The sequence below is a fragment of the Gorilla gorilla genome, chromosome 3 (assembly GCF_029281585.2).
Source record: "Gorilla gorilla gorilla isolate KB3781 chromosome 3, NHGRI_mGorGor1-v2.1_pri, whole genome shotgun sequence".
In the NCBI taxonomy this organism is placed as follows: domain Eukaryota; kingdom Metazoa; phylum Chordata; class Mammalia; order Primates; family Hominidae; genus Gorilla; species Gorilla gorilla.
This window is the reverse complement of record NC_073227.2, coordinates 97,681,838-97,693,865: the sequence shown is the minus strand read 5'-3', so window position 1 is coordinate 97,693,865 and position 12,028 is coordinate 97,681,838. Positions and strand designations below refer to the sequence as shown.

Below are 12,028 nucleotides of genomic sequence, written 5' to 3'. Positions count from 1 at the left end.
TTAGAGAATGGTTAGGAGAGAAAAAAAGGGTGGGGCCAAAAAATTGTTTGATAAGGAGATTAGTATGGATAAAAACCAGGTGCTGTTCATCAAGATAATGGGAGAATGACCCTGAAGGCATTTTGGAGATTTGTGCTGCCATGCCCATCACAGACTCCCAGGGTACCAGGGCCTTGAGGGCAGAATGGTTAAGAGAGGTACCCAGAGGACCTGTGAGACCTCAGAGCTCGTTGTCCAGGGCTGTGTCAAGTCTGCTCCCTGTATTCCAGGGCAGTGCTCCTTGACCATTTCAGCTGTAGCACAAGCAGTGAAATTTGGCAGTATCCATGTGGTGCTAACTCTATATGGAGTGTAGGGGCTGTGGAGGCATAGCTACCTCCACCTGGATTTCCAAGGATGCCTCAAAAAAACCTCGAAGGTGGGACCACCACCAAGTGTCCTCATGAGAACAATGCCTAGTGGAGCCATGGGGACTCTTGGCAGTGGTCCTAGCTTTAAGGATCTCCAAGGGTATTACAGAACACCCTAACTAGGAAAGTGCCTACTGGAGTCACGGGGGTGAGGCAGTCCCAGAGACCCCAGAACTGCACACTCTGTATGCAACTACAGCCTGGGAGACCTGCAGGCACTTGACTTTAACCAGGGAGCTGCTGCATGGGCTGAACCCAGAAAAGCCACGGGGCCATCGTCCCCACTCCATATCCAGTGTGTCTGGAAGTCACGACATAAGAGTCAGAGAAAGAAAAAGACTATGGCAAAGTCAACAAGGGTTATCAAGGTATTCCATAAAAAACGTTTAGGATTTTATGTCCTGAAAGACCTCCAGAAGCAGAGAGAAGCACACACATTTCCACACTTGGGTTCCTCCCGACTCTCCTAGGTTCCATTAGAGCAGAGTAAGTGCCAGTGTTCTGCCAACCCAGGAACAGGCCCTGCAGGCACAGTGAGAATCATCCCAGGAGAAAACTCAGGAATAAAAATGGAGAAAGTGACACTTCAGACTGAAACTACCAGAAACATCCAGAATGAAGGAGAAAAAAGCAGCCCAGGGACCAGAAAAGCCCTCAGTTCAGTTAATTAAACCATGGAGTGACCAGGAAATCCAGAGTTTCCTGCAAGAATGGGAATTTCTTGAGCATGAAGTATACAGGGTATCACATAGTATCAAAAACAATTACCCGGCATCTCAAGCAGAGGGGTATGAAGAAGAGCTGGCAGGAATGTCTCCAGATGCTGATAAGCTTGCAGGACTTATACTTCACTATTCATGAGGCCAACCAGAGGCCAAGGTGCCAACCCTTGCCATGTCCTCATGGAGAGGGCTGCCGGGCCCATCCTGCGGACTCTGGCCGAGCAACAGCTGAAAGGAGTACTCAGACACAAGTATCCAGTGGAAGAGTGGGCTAGGGGACTGCCGGCACTAGGGGCCAAAGAGTTAGCAGTGTGGATAAGCTGGAGAAGCTTGTATTTATTCAGTACAGATTTAATGACAAAGGCCTGGAGCCAACACAACCTGTGGATAATTAACATTGTCATTCCCCCCTTGCAGGGAGCAGTCTTGTGCATGGATGACCAAAGGTTGGTTTTCCGACAACATGAATAAACTTATCTAGATAAACTTCCCTACATTCCCTTGCACCTACTTCTTGCCCTCTGCCTCAGGGTAAGAGAATTAGCTGCCTTCAGCTTTTATTCTCTCCCAAAGCTTTGCAAAACCTCCTGACCTGTCAAGAAGGTTTGTGTCTTTCCCTATAACTTACAACTTTTCCCACCACCCTGACTGATCTCCTTCAGAGGCCCTGCACAGGATTCTGGGATACAGATGGAAGATCAGCATCTTCTCTGGTCCTCCCTGTGCAGATGTGGCTGACCTCACACCTCCCGAGCACCAGCCTAAGGCCTGTGGCATTCCCATAGCCTTCCAGGAGCCGAAGTGGACCCCAATACCTGTGATCTATGTGGAAAATCCTCAGGTATCCAGATGGGAGCCCTGGAACATGAACCCGCCATGGTCAGTTCCATACGTGTATCCTGCCTTTCAGCAGCCCTGGGCCCCCCACGACAGTGGTCCATCTCTGCTGACTAATCCAGATCTTGAAGACAATTAGAATCTGGATCCTGATTCTATCAGAAAGATGAAAAATAGCACAATCTGTGTGTGTTGGTACATAACTCCTTCCTCTCCTCACCCAGTGTGATGAGAATAAATGTGAAATAAATGAATGACTGTGACCTCACAAAAAAAAAAAAAGATTTTATGTCCTGTTGATATTTCGTTCTGTTGAGTTTTAGACTTACTTGGGACCTGTTAAAACCCTTTCTTACCTATTTCTCCCTTTTAGAATAGAAATATCTATCCTGGATATTTCCCATTGTGTTTTAGAAGCATGTAATAACTTTGTTTCACAGATTTATAGCTGGAATTTTTCTCAGGACGAAACATACATTTGAGTCTTATCATATCTGATTTACGTGATATCTAGATGAAATTCCAGACTTTACAGATGATACTAGCAAGAGTTAAGACTTTGGGGGCCATTGAGATAAATGAATGTATTTTGTATGTAGGGAGGGGACATAAATTTTGGGGACCAGGGGTAGAATACTACAGTTTGAGTATGTTCCCTCCAAAATTCACATGCTGAAACTTAATGGCCAGTGTAATCGTTTACCACTGGTAAACGATTCATCTCTCAAATGGTAGGGCATTTGAGAGATGAATAAGCCATGAGAGCTCCTGCCTCATGAATGGAGTTAAGGCTGTTATTAAGGGGCTTCCTTGGAGCATTAGGCTTTTTACCCTTCCACCATGGGAGGACTGAGCATTCCTCCCTCCAGAAGATCAGCAACAAGGAGCCATTTTGGAAACAGAGAGCAGATCCCTCACTAGTCAGCACCTTGATCTTGAACTTCACACCCTCCACAACTGTGAGAAAATAAATTTGTTTTTAAGTTACCCAGTCTATATGTAGTACTATTATAAAAGCACAAATGGACTAAAACACCGACTTAATTATGGGCTGACAAAGAGGCAGGAGAAGCAAGGGGAACAGCTTGAAAACCTAAGGAGGCATAACTGGTAGAGTCAAGCGGTAGGTGTGGGTGTTAAGTACACAGGAAAACTTGGCCTTCAACACAAGATATCCTGAGATAATGAAAAGTAGATGTCAGGAGTCAAGTGGGGGAGAATGGGCATGGAAGTCGAGCAAGGGACATGGCAATTGGAGAAAGTTGACAGTGATTGCTGAGGTTAGGAAAGAAAAAGATAAGTGATTCATAACCACTTTACTGAACTGTTCTGAACTTTAGAGTAAAAAATACAAGGTTGCTACTTTTCTCTATTCCCTAACCTCAATCATTTTGTCAAATCTTTCCCTAGATGATTCTATAACTTTGTAATATTAATAACTGAAAGTGACCTGACTATGCAATTCAATTTGAAACTGGAGCCCTCAGGTCATGTTTGAAGTAAACATGTGGGAAGGAGTTTAGCCATAAGAACTTGCCTGGGGTGGGGGGTGAAGTTAAGCATGTTCTCTCCTCCCCACTCTGGGTCTAGTGCTAGCATAGTCAACAGAAAACCCTAGGGCAAAGAGAAGACTTTAGGTTGCTTAGCCGGATTGCAGTTGCAATAAAATATTTCTGCTTCTCTAGTTAGCCATTGCTACTGCCTATCCTAGGAGCCCCATTAGTGAGCTCACTGGAGAGACCTATTGTATAGTTGCCTGCCATGCTTCACTTGACCCAGAGCTACCTCAGAACTCCCAACCGTGTTCTTGCTGCCAGTTGTGCTATCGTTCACCCTCTTTCTGGGGTAAGTATATTCCATAAGAACGTAGAAGCTGGTCACTTTCTACCAGGACAAGAGCTGGGCAGCTCCATTCTGTCCCATTTGTCTTGCATCTTCATGCTTGTAACATTTTTACAAGATAAACAAGAATAAACATTCAGTAGTATGTCCATTATCAACCTAGAACCAAAATTCATGAAAATAAAACGGTGTTATGTGTTGGGTCAGGGTGACCGAGGATTATGTAGTGAAGATGGAAGTAAATTCATTAGTTTGGAAGAAGACACTGGTTATAACCAGTGGTTATAAAAACCAGAAAGACACTGGTTACAGAAAATGTAGGTGTAATGATCACAAGAATTGAATACATGACGATAAGGAAACAAGGTAAGGGTCCATAATGGATGAATGGGTGAAGAACAAGTGGTGTACATACACAAGGGTTATACATGCACAATGGTGCACTATCCAACCTTTAAAAAGGGAGAAGTCCCATCACTTGTGACAACATAGCAAAATTTCCTCCATTCACCTAAGTGAAATAAGCCAGGCAAAGACAGACAAATACCATACCATCTCACTGATATGTAGGATTCAGTAAAATTGAACTCAGAAGTAGAAAGTAGAATCACAGGCCAGGCACGCGGGCTTACACCTGTAACCCCAACACTTTGGGAGGCCAAGGTGGGCAGATCACTAGAGCCCAGGGTTTCAAGACCAGCCTGGGCAACATGGTAAAACCCCATTTCTACCAAAAATAACAAAAATTAGCCAGGCGTGGTGGCATGTGCCTATAATCCCAGCTACTCAGGTGGCTGAGGTGGGAGAATCACTTGAACCTGGGAGGTGGAGGTTGCGGTGAGCCAAGATTGCACTACTACACTCCAGCCTGGGTGACGGAGATCCTATCTCAAAACAACAACAACACACAAACTACAGGCACTAGAGGATAGGGTTAGGGAGGGAGGGCAAAGAGTTGTCGATCACAGGGTACAATATTTCAGATAGGAGGAACTGGTTTTGACATCTGTTGCACAGTAGGGCAGTAGGGTGACTATGGCCAGTAATGTATAACGTATTTCAAAATAACTAGTCAACTTCAAATATCTTACCATAAAAAAATGATGGGTGAGGTAATGGATATGTTCATTAGCTTGGTTTAATCATGCCACACTGTAAACACATACCAAACCATCACATTGTGTCTCATATACATACAACTGTCAAAAATGATATTAACTAAAAAAATAAGTGAACAAAAAGTGCAGCACCCAAAAAAAGATATTGTCTAAGTAAAACTTTGGCAGGCAGAGGTGGGCAAAAGAATGCATCTGAAAACATAACATTGCAGACATTAAAAACAATGTAGTTTAAAGTGACCTTATTAATGCTTATGCTGTAATATAACTGAAATGAACTAGGATAGGAAGTAGTATTTCTAAACCTTCCTATGTGTCTCATGTGCAGAAACAGGAGTGAAATAAGCCAAAAAGTAAGGCTTCATGCATGACTTCTAAGCTAGCAAAATATTTGACCTATGCAATGGAGAGCAAGAAGAGTGGTAGAAGCATAGTTAGTGGAATAATGTGAAATGGCTAAAGTGATACTATACATGTAGTTTGGTTAGACTGACTGTAGCATAGTTGACACCCCACCTGTATCATCTCAGGCTTGCCAAATTCAGTGCGCCTCACCCTGCATGTCTTCACCTGAGGTTCTCTCAGGCAACAATGCAGTTGTGGCAAGTTAATATATATCAGGAAATCAACAGCACATTGTAACAACCCTTTAATAATAAGTGATGTATATCAGTAGATAAATATCCCAGATCCCCTGACTCTCAGGCTGGGACAATTCTGACATGTGTATCTACTCTGGCCACCAGACTCTCCCTGGCAGAATTCCCCTTAGTTGTTCTCAGGATGACAAACTTGGTAATGCCCCCTTTTAGGAGAATGCATCAGTAAAAGATTGGGGAGTTGAGACAGAGGAAAGGCAGCTGATAAACCACTGATGTTTGAAAACCTGCCTCAAGGTCTCATCCTGGGGCTACCCAAACTAAGGCAATTCATTCCAGAAGTGATCTCAGGAATGAGATTTTAGGAAGGAATTCTGGGATAGAATCACTTGCTAGCCAGGTAGCAAAGGGGCCCTATTACTGGTAGAAAACAGGGCAGAACCCTAGTGTGCTCTAGCGTCACAAGTACTAAGAGAATTGGGGTGAAAATAGAATGGCACCTAGTATAAGGTTAGAGCATGATCCCTAGTCTTGAAACATGGTGCCTTCCAATCTAAAGCAGCTTACTAGGCCGTGTGCTTCTCTTTACAACAGGCAACATAATACACAGCACTTTGTCTTTCATGTTGGAAGGTATAAAGGTATATCCTGGAACACCCCTAGCTATTGGGCCCTGAAAACCTCCCTAGAGGGACAAGTCCATGAACTTCCATAGGATATCTCTTTACATCTGAGGCACTTGTATGTTACCAAGACCTCCAGCATGCTAGCCACCTTTTGCTTATCCTGTCCAGTGTGATATTCTGTGGGATGTCCAAGTGGTCCAGATCTCTCCAGACTGTATTATGACAGAAGCAGAAGCAGTAACAAAAGGCACAACTGCCCTGTAGAGTTTTCTATTGCACATTAGTGTGGGCCATTTCTTTTCTGGTCAGAAAAAAATGCAGTTTATCTATGGCTGCCTATCATGTACCTAAGGCAGCCTTACTCTGTTCTAGCAATAACAGCACACCTGGAACAGTAGCTACAATTCAGGCTACTTGACTGCATTTACAGAGGCCTATTCTCATCCTTCAGGGTTTATCTCAGTTCTGCAGGGGCCAGGCTGGTAAATGAAAAGGAGCTGTGATAGGTACCACCAGTCTCATGTTATTTGGATCCTTATGAGTGACACTGATTTTAACCAGCCCTTTTCAGTGTAACAGTTTAAACATCTTCTACTTGGCCTATAGGTAAGTGCTATTATAGCAGAAAAGGCCAAGAACACTCAAAGTGAGAGGTGTTCCAAGCACCAAGGATGTCCATTCCAATATATTCTGGGACTTGGGAAGTCACCACCAGGCTGGATGCAATGGGCCTATAAGCTGCTGAACTTTGGTCATGACTCTGTTCATAATCTGGCCATAGTACATCCCTACTTTATCATGGGGGCCAGGATGACACTATGGATCTCTAATGTCAATGGTACATAGCCAATAAAAGAATTAAGACTATTTCCCTTGTACTTCTCAAACATGCTATGTTATACTAATTAATGCACTTCACTCTATCAGTATACCATCCTAATTTATCACTGGGGAGACCATTTAACAACTGGATTGCTATCTGTGCAGGGTCTGTGTTCCACCTGCCACCAATAAGGTCTTCAGAGTCAGGTGGACAGCCAAGAATCCAGCCTAAATCAAGTACCATAGTATTACCTGCTTTCTTGGACCACTTCTGACACCAGCTGCCTCAGGCTGGCTTCTTCAAAAGCAGATGTTAAGAATTTGGCATGCAAAGTATTTATTTGGGATGAATATTTATGGGAGAGCGAGGTAAGCAGGATTGGTCGTAGGAGAAGTCAACTGCAATAGAGAGCTAAGAACCTCACCCAACACTAGAGAGTTCTGGAGAATTAACCCATTAGAGTTGTTCCACACTGGGTAAACATGGGTGGGCCTTTACACTTCCAACACAATCAGTCATTAGATGAAGAAAGGCATGTTCTTGGGTGAATTGAAAGCAGATAGCTGAAGGCTGTATTTGGACAACACTTCCAGTAGCTGGGCCAAGTCACTCCTCCAAGGGGAATCTGAAATATCCTCAAAGACACCTGGTATGAGCCTTAGTGCCCTCACAGGATGGCTCCTTTAAGCATGGGAGAAGAAGTTGCCAAGGCGTTTCTGGAATTTCCACCTTATCTACTGGAGGTTGAGCATTGCAGTCAAAAGGCTCAGAGTTGGGCAAGCTAGAATGAATTTAAGACTAGATAATTCATCATGCATTTATGTTCCCTAGGAGTGCCTGGAAGATACAACCTTCACCAAGGTAGCAAGTGTTAGCAGGAGTAGCACTGGCATCTTTAAGATTTTCACCATTGGCTGTCTTACAAAGTCCTGGGTTGATGGCAAGACAGTGTTATGAAAATGGGGCTTTCTCATATATGTGAGTAAGGTGGGCTCCTGGAATAGCAGCAAGAGGGCAGCATTTAGCTGGCAGAAGCTAAGTGGATGTGGTTACTATGATAGACAGCAGAGCTGCAATGGCTGTTGGAGCTCCAACCCACAGGATTTCTGACAATGCCCAATAAACCAATGTTACCAAGGATAAAACAGATGAACAGCCAATGACCTGTATAATCAATGATCAATAAAAGAATAGCAAAATGCGAATGTCAGCTGTTCATTTTCTACACTTCGGCTACTTACTAGACATAGAGCTTATTAATCGAATGGGCTACCAATACTCTGGACAAGGATTGAAGGACTAGCTGTACACTTGCCATGGTGTGGGATCCCTCTAAAGGGTAAAGTCATTAACCAGATTAATTGTACCATGGGAAAAGGAAAATATCCAGCCCATTTGAAGGCTGTTAGAGGATCTGAGTGATAATGGCACAGGACACTCAAAATGCCAACACTACTTTCCTGATAAAGTGGCCAGAAAACATACTCAAAAATCTCCCTAAATTGATCTGATTCAAGCTATTTCAGAAATACCGGCAGACCTTGTTTATGGAATTGGCAAACTGACTCTTCAGAAGTAATGGAAGATGATATATCCATTAAAAATGAAACAATCCAACTGTTTTTCTATACTGCTTTCTCTATAAATGTTTTAAATCCTTCTTTATCTTGCTGCTCTGTGACCAATTGTGCAAATTCCCTACAACTACACCATATGTGGGCATTTGCCCTCTTGTTTCCAGTGGGGTTAAAGAGGGACCCAGGAGATTAGTGGGTGACTAGTCCCCCATTTCCTCACAGCCTCAGCTGAGTATTGAACAGATAAAATAAATGAAATGCCATTAGTGTCTCAGCAGATATTAAAATAACTCTTTTGGGAGAAATAAGACTTTTCCCACTTCCTGCTTTCTGCTTGAGATTTTTGTTCAATAGTGGTCACTTTCAATCACATAGCATTCACTGAAATGTGACCCAATTGAAGATGTAAATTCCTGGGGCCAATTTTTTAGAAATAAGACAATGATTTCCTAACTAACCTTTGTTTATATAATTTGTGACCTTAAAGAACTAATACTAGTCCCTCAGTGATTCTTGTTCTGAGACCAATTTCTCACGGCTAATTCTAAGACTTTACTGCAATAAAAATGTATCATAGTGATACTTTTAGAGATGGAAAATAAGCAGGGAGTTACTTTTTGTAGTTGTCTTTAAATGTTAAGACAATATCACTTTCGATAAATCCAACATCCCTTCACAATGAGGGCCCTCAAGGCACTGAAGGAACAGACCTCAAAAAATAAGCCATTATGACACACCCACAGCCAAACTGAATGGGAAAAAGCTGAAAGCATTCTTCTTGAAAATCAGAAGGCAACAAAGATGCCCACACACTTACCACTTGTATTCGACATAGTACTAGAAGTCCTAGGCAGAGAAATCAGGCAAGAGAAAGAAATAAAGGGTATCCAAATAGGAAAAGAGGAAGTCAGATTCTCTTCACTGACAATATGGTTCTCTACCTGGAAAACCCTAAGGATTCTGACAAAAGACTTCTAGACCTAAGTGACTTCGGTAAATTCTCAGGTTCCAGAAAATAAAAAAAACAATGTGTAAAAATCAGTAGCATTTCTATAGAGCAGTAACATTTAAGCTGAGAGTTAAATAAAAAATACAATCCCATTTACAATATATACATACAAAAAAGATGCTAGAATACACCTAACCATGGAGGTGAAAGATCTAAGGAAAACTACAAAACACTGCTGAAAGAAATCATGGATGACACAGATGGAAAAATGTTCCATGCTCATGGATTTGAAGAATGTGTTAAGATGGCCATACTGCCCAAGCAGTCTGCAGATTCAATGGTATTCCTATCAAACTACCAACATTTTTCATAGATTTGGAAAAAACTATTCAAATTTGCATACAACTAAAACAGAGTTTGAATCGCCAAAGCAATCCTAAACAAAAAGAACTAAGCCAGAAGCATCACACTACCCAACTTCAAGCTCTACTACAAGGCTACAGTCACCGAAACAGCATGGTACGGACACAGAAACAGACACATAGACCAATGGAACAGACTTGAGAACCCAGAAATAAAGCTATACATCTACAGCTATTTGATCTTTGACAAAGCCAACAAAAATAAGCAATGGGGAAAGGACTCCCTACTCAATAAATTGTGCTGGGATGGTTGGTTAGCCATATGCAGAAGAATGAAACTGGACCCCCACACTTTACCACATACAAAAATTAGCTCAACATGGATTAAACATTTAAACATAAGACCTCAAACTATAAGAATCCTAGACAAAAATATAGGAAATACCATTCTGGACATAGGCTCTGACAAAGATTTCATGATGACTCCAAAAGTAATTGCAACAAAAACAAAAATTGACAAGCAGGACCTAATTAAACAAGAGCTTCTGCACAGCAAAAGAAACTGAGCAGAGAGACAACCTACAGAAAGGGAGAAAGTGTTTGAAAACTATGGAGATTAGACCTTTGCCAAAGCAAAGCCTAAGAAACTTAAATCAATAAGCAAAAAATAACCCCATAAAAAGTAGGCAAAAGACAGAATTCTTGAAAACCACACAAGTGGCCAAGTACCCACATAAAAAGTGTTCAAAATCCCTTATCAAATATAAATGCACATCAAAACCACAATGAGATACCATCTCAGAGTCAGAATGGCTATTAAGTCACTAACAGATGTTGGCAAGGTTATAAAGACAAGAAAATGTTTACACACTGTTGGTGGGAATGTAAATTAGTTCAGACACTGAGGGAAGCAGTTTGCAGATTTCTCAAAGAACTTAGAACTATCATTTGACACAGCAATCCTATTACTGGATATATATCCAAAAGAAATTCTACCAAAAAGACACATGCACCCATGTTCATCACTGCACTATTCACAGTAGCAAAGAAATGGAGTCAATCTAGGTGCTCCTCAGTAGTGGCTTGTATAAAGAAAATATGCTACATGTATACCACAGAATACTACGCAGCCATTAAAAACAAAATCAGGTCCTTTACAGCAGAATGCTTGCAGTTGGAGGCCATTATCCTAAGCAAATTAATGCAGGAACAGAACAAGTATCACATATTCTCCCTTGTAAGTGGGTGCTAAACATTGGGTATTCATGGACATAAAGATGGCAACAATAGACACTGGGGATGAAAAGGGGGAGGGAAGAAAAGAGGGGGTCAATAGCTGAAAAGCAACTGGGCACTATGCTCATTGCCTGAGCAATGGGATCAATCATACCCCAAACCTCAGTATCACACAATCTATCCAGGTAGCAAAACTACACATGTACCCCCTGAATCTAAAGTTATTTTTAAACGGTAAGCTAATAGTATGATTATAGTTCTACAAATACTATTTAACATAGTAAAAATATGAGTATGCTTTGTTATAATGTGCTGCTGTTGACAAGACTATTCAATATTTCTTTATTATAAGAAAAGTAGCCTAGAGAAATACCAAAAGTTGTTGCCATTATTGTATATATTCCTAAATTTAGTCCTGTGAGTTTAAGAGCCAGTAAAACATAAAAGCTATGTCTTACAGATGTGTCAATTTGGTCTGACCTTTCCAGATTTGCCCAGCCCTACCTGCCTCTTGGCCCTTGGCTGCTTGCTCAGTGCGGAACCCCAGCCTCCACCATCACCACCCCCACCCTGCCACCCCCCAACTCCATCATCTCTGGCTTTGCCAGCAACCTATGCTTCCCCCAGGAAGACAACTGCACTCTGGCCCTGTCTCCATGGTCCAGTTGTGATAGGCGACAGTCATCTCAAAGTCAGTCTCAGTTACAGAGAGCTGGTGGGGATACAGCCTACATCTGATATCTGAGCAAGGTAGCCTAAAGAGGCCAAACCATCACAGACATTGAGGAGCAATACTAGCTCTGGAACTCTCTACCACATTAGTGAAAACTTTGTGGTGCCCAGATCACAGCTGACCTCTTCTCTAATTCTGCCTTCTTCCCCTCCCTTCCATAGGCAGTCATTCCTTATAGACAATCTCATACTTCA

The 12,028-nt window shown here is 42.2% G+C and overlaps 1 pseudogene; it reads left to right on the top strand.

Annotated features, from left to right (window-relative positions):
* The first annotated feature begins 979 nt into the window (after nucleotides 1-979).
* LOC129532999 (putative uncharacterized protein MSANTD5) lies at nucleotides 980-2,086 on the top strand (annotated as a pseudogene).
* The last annotated feature ends 9,942 nt before the right edge of the window (nucleotides 2,087-12,028 follow it).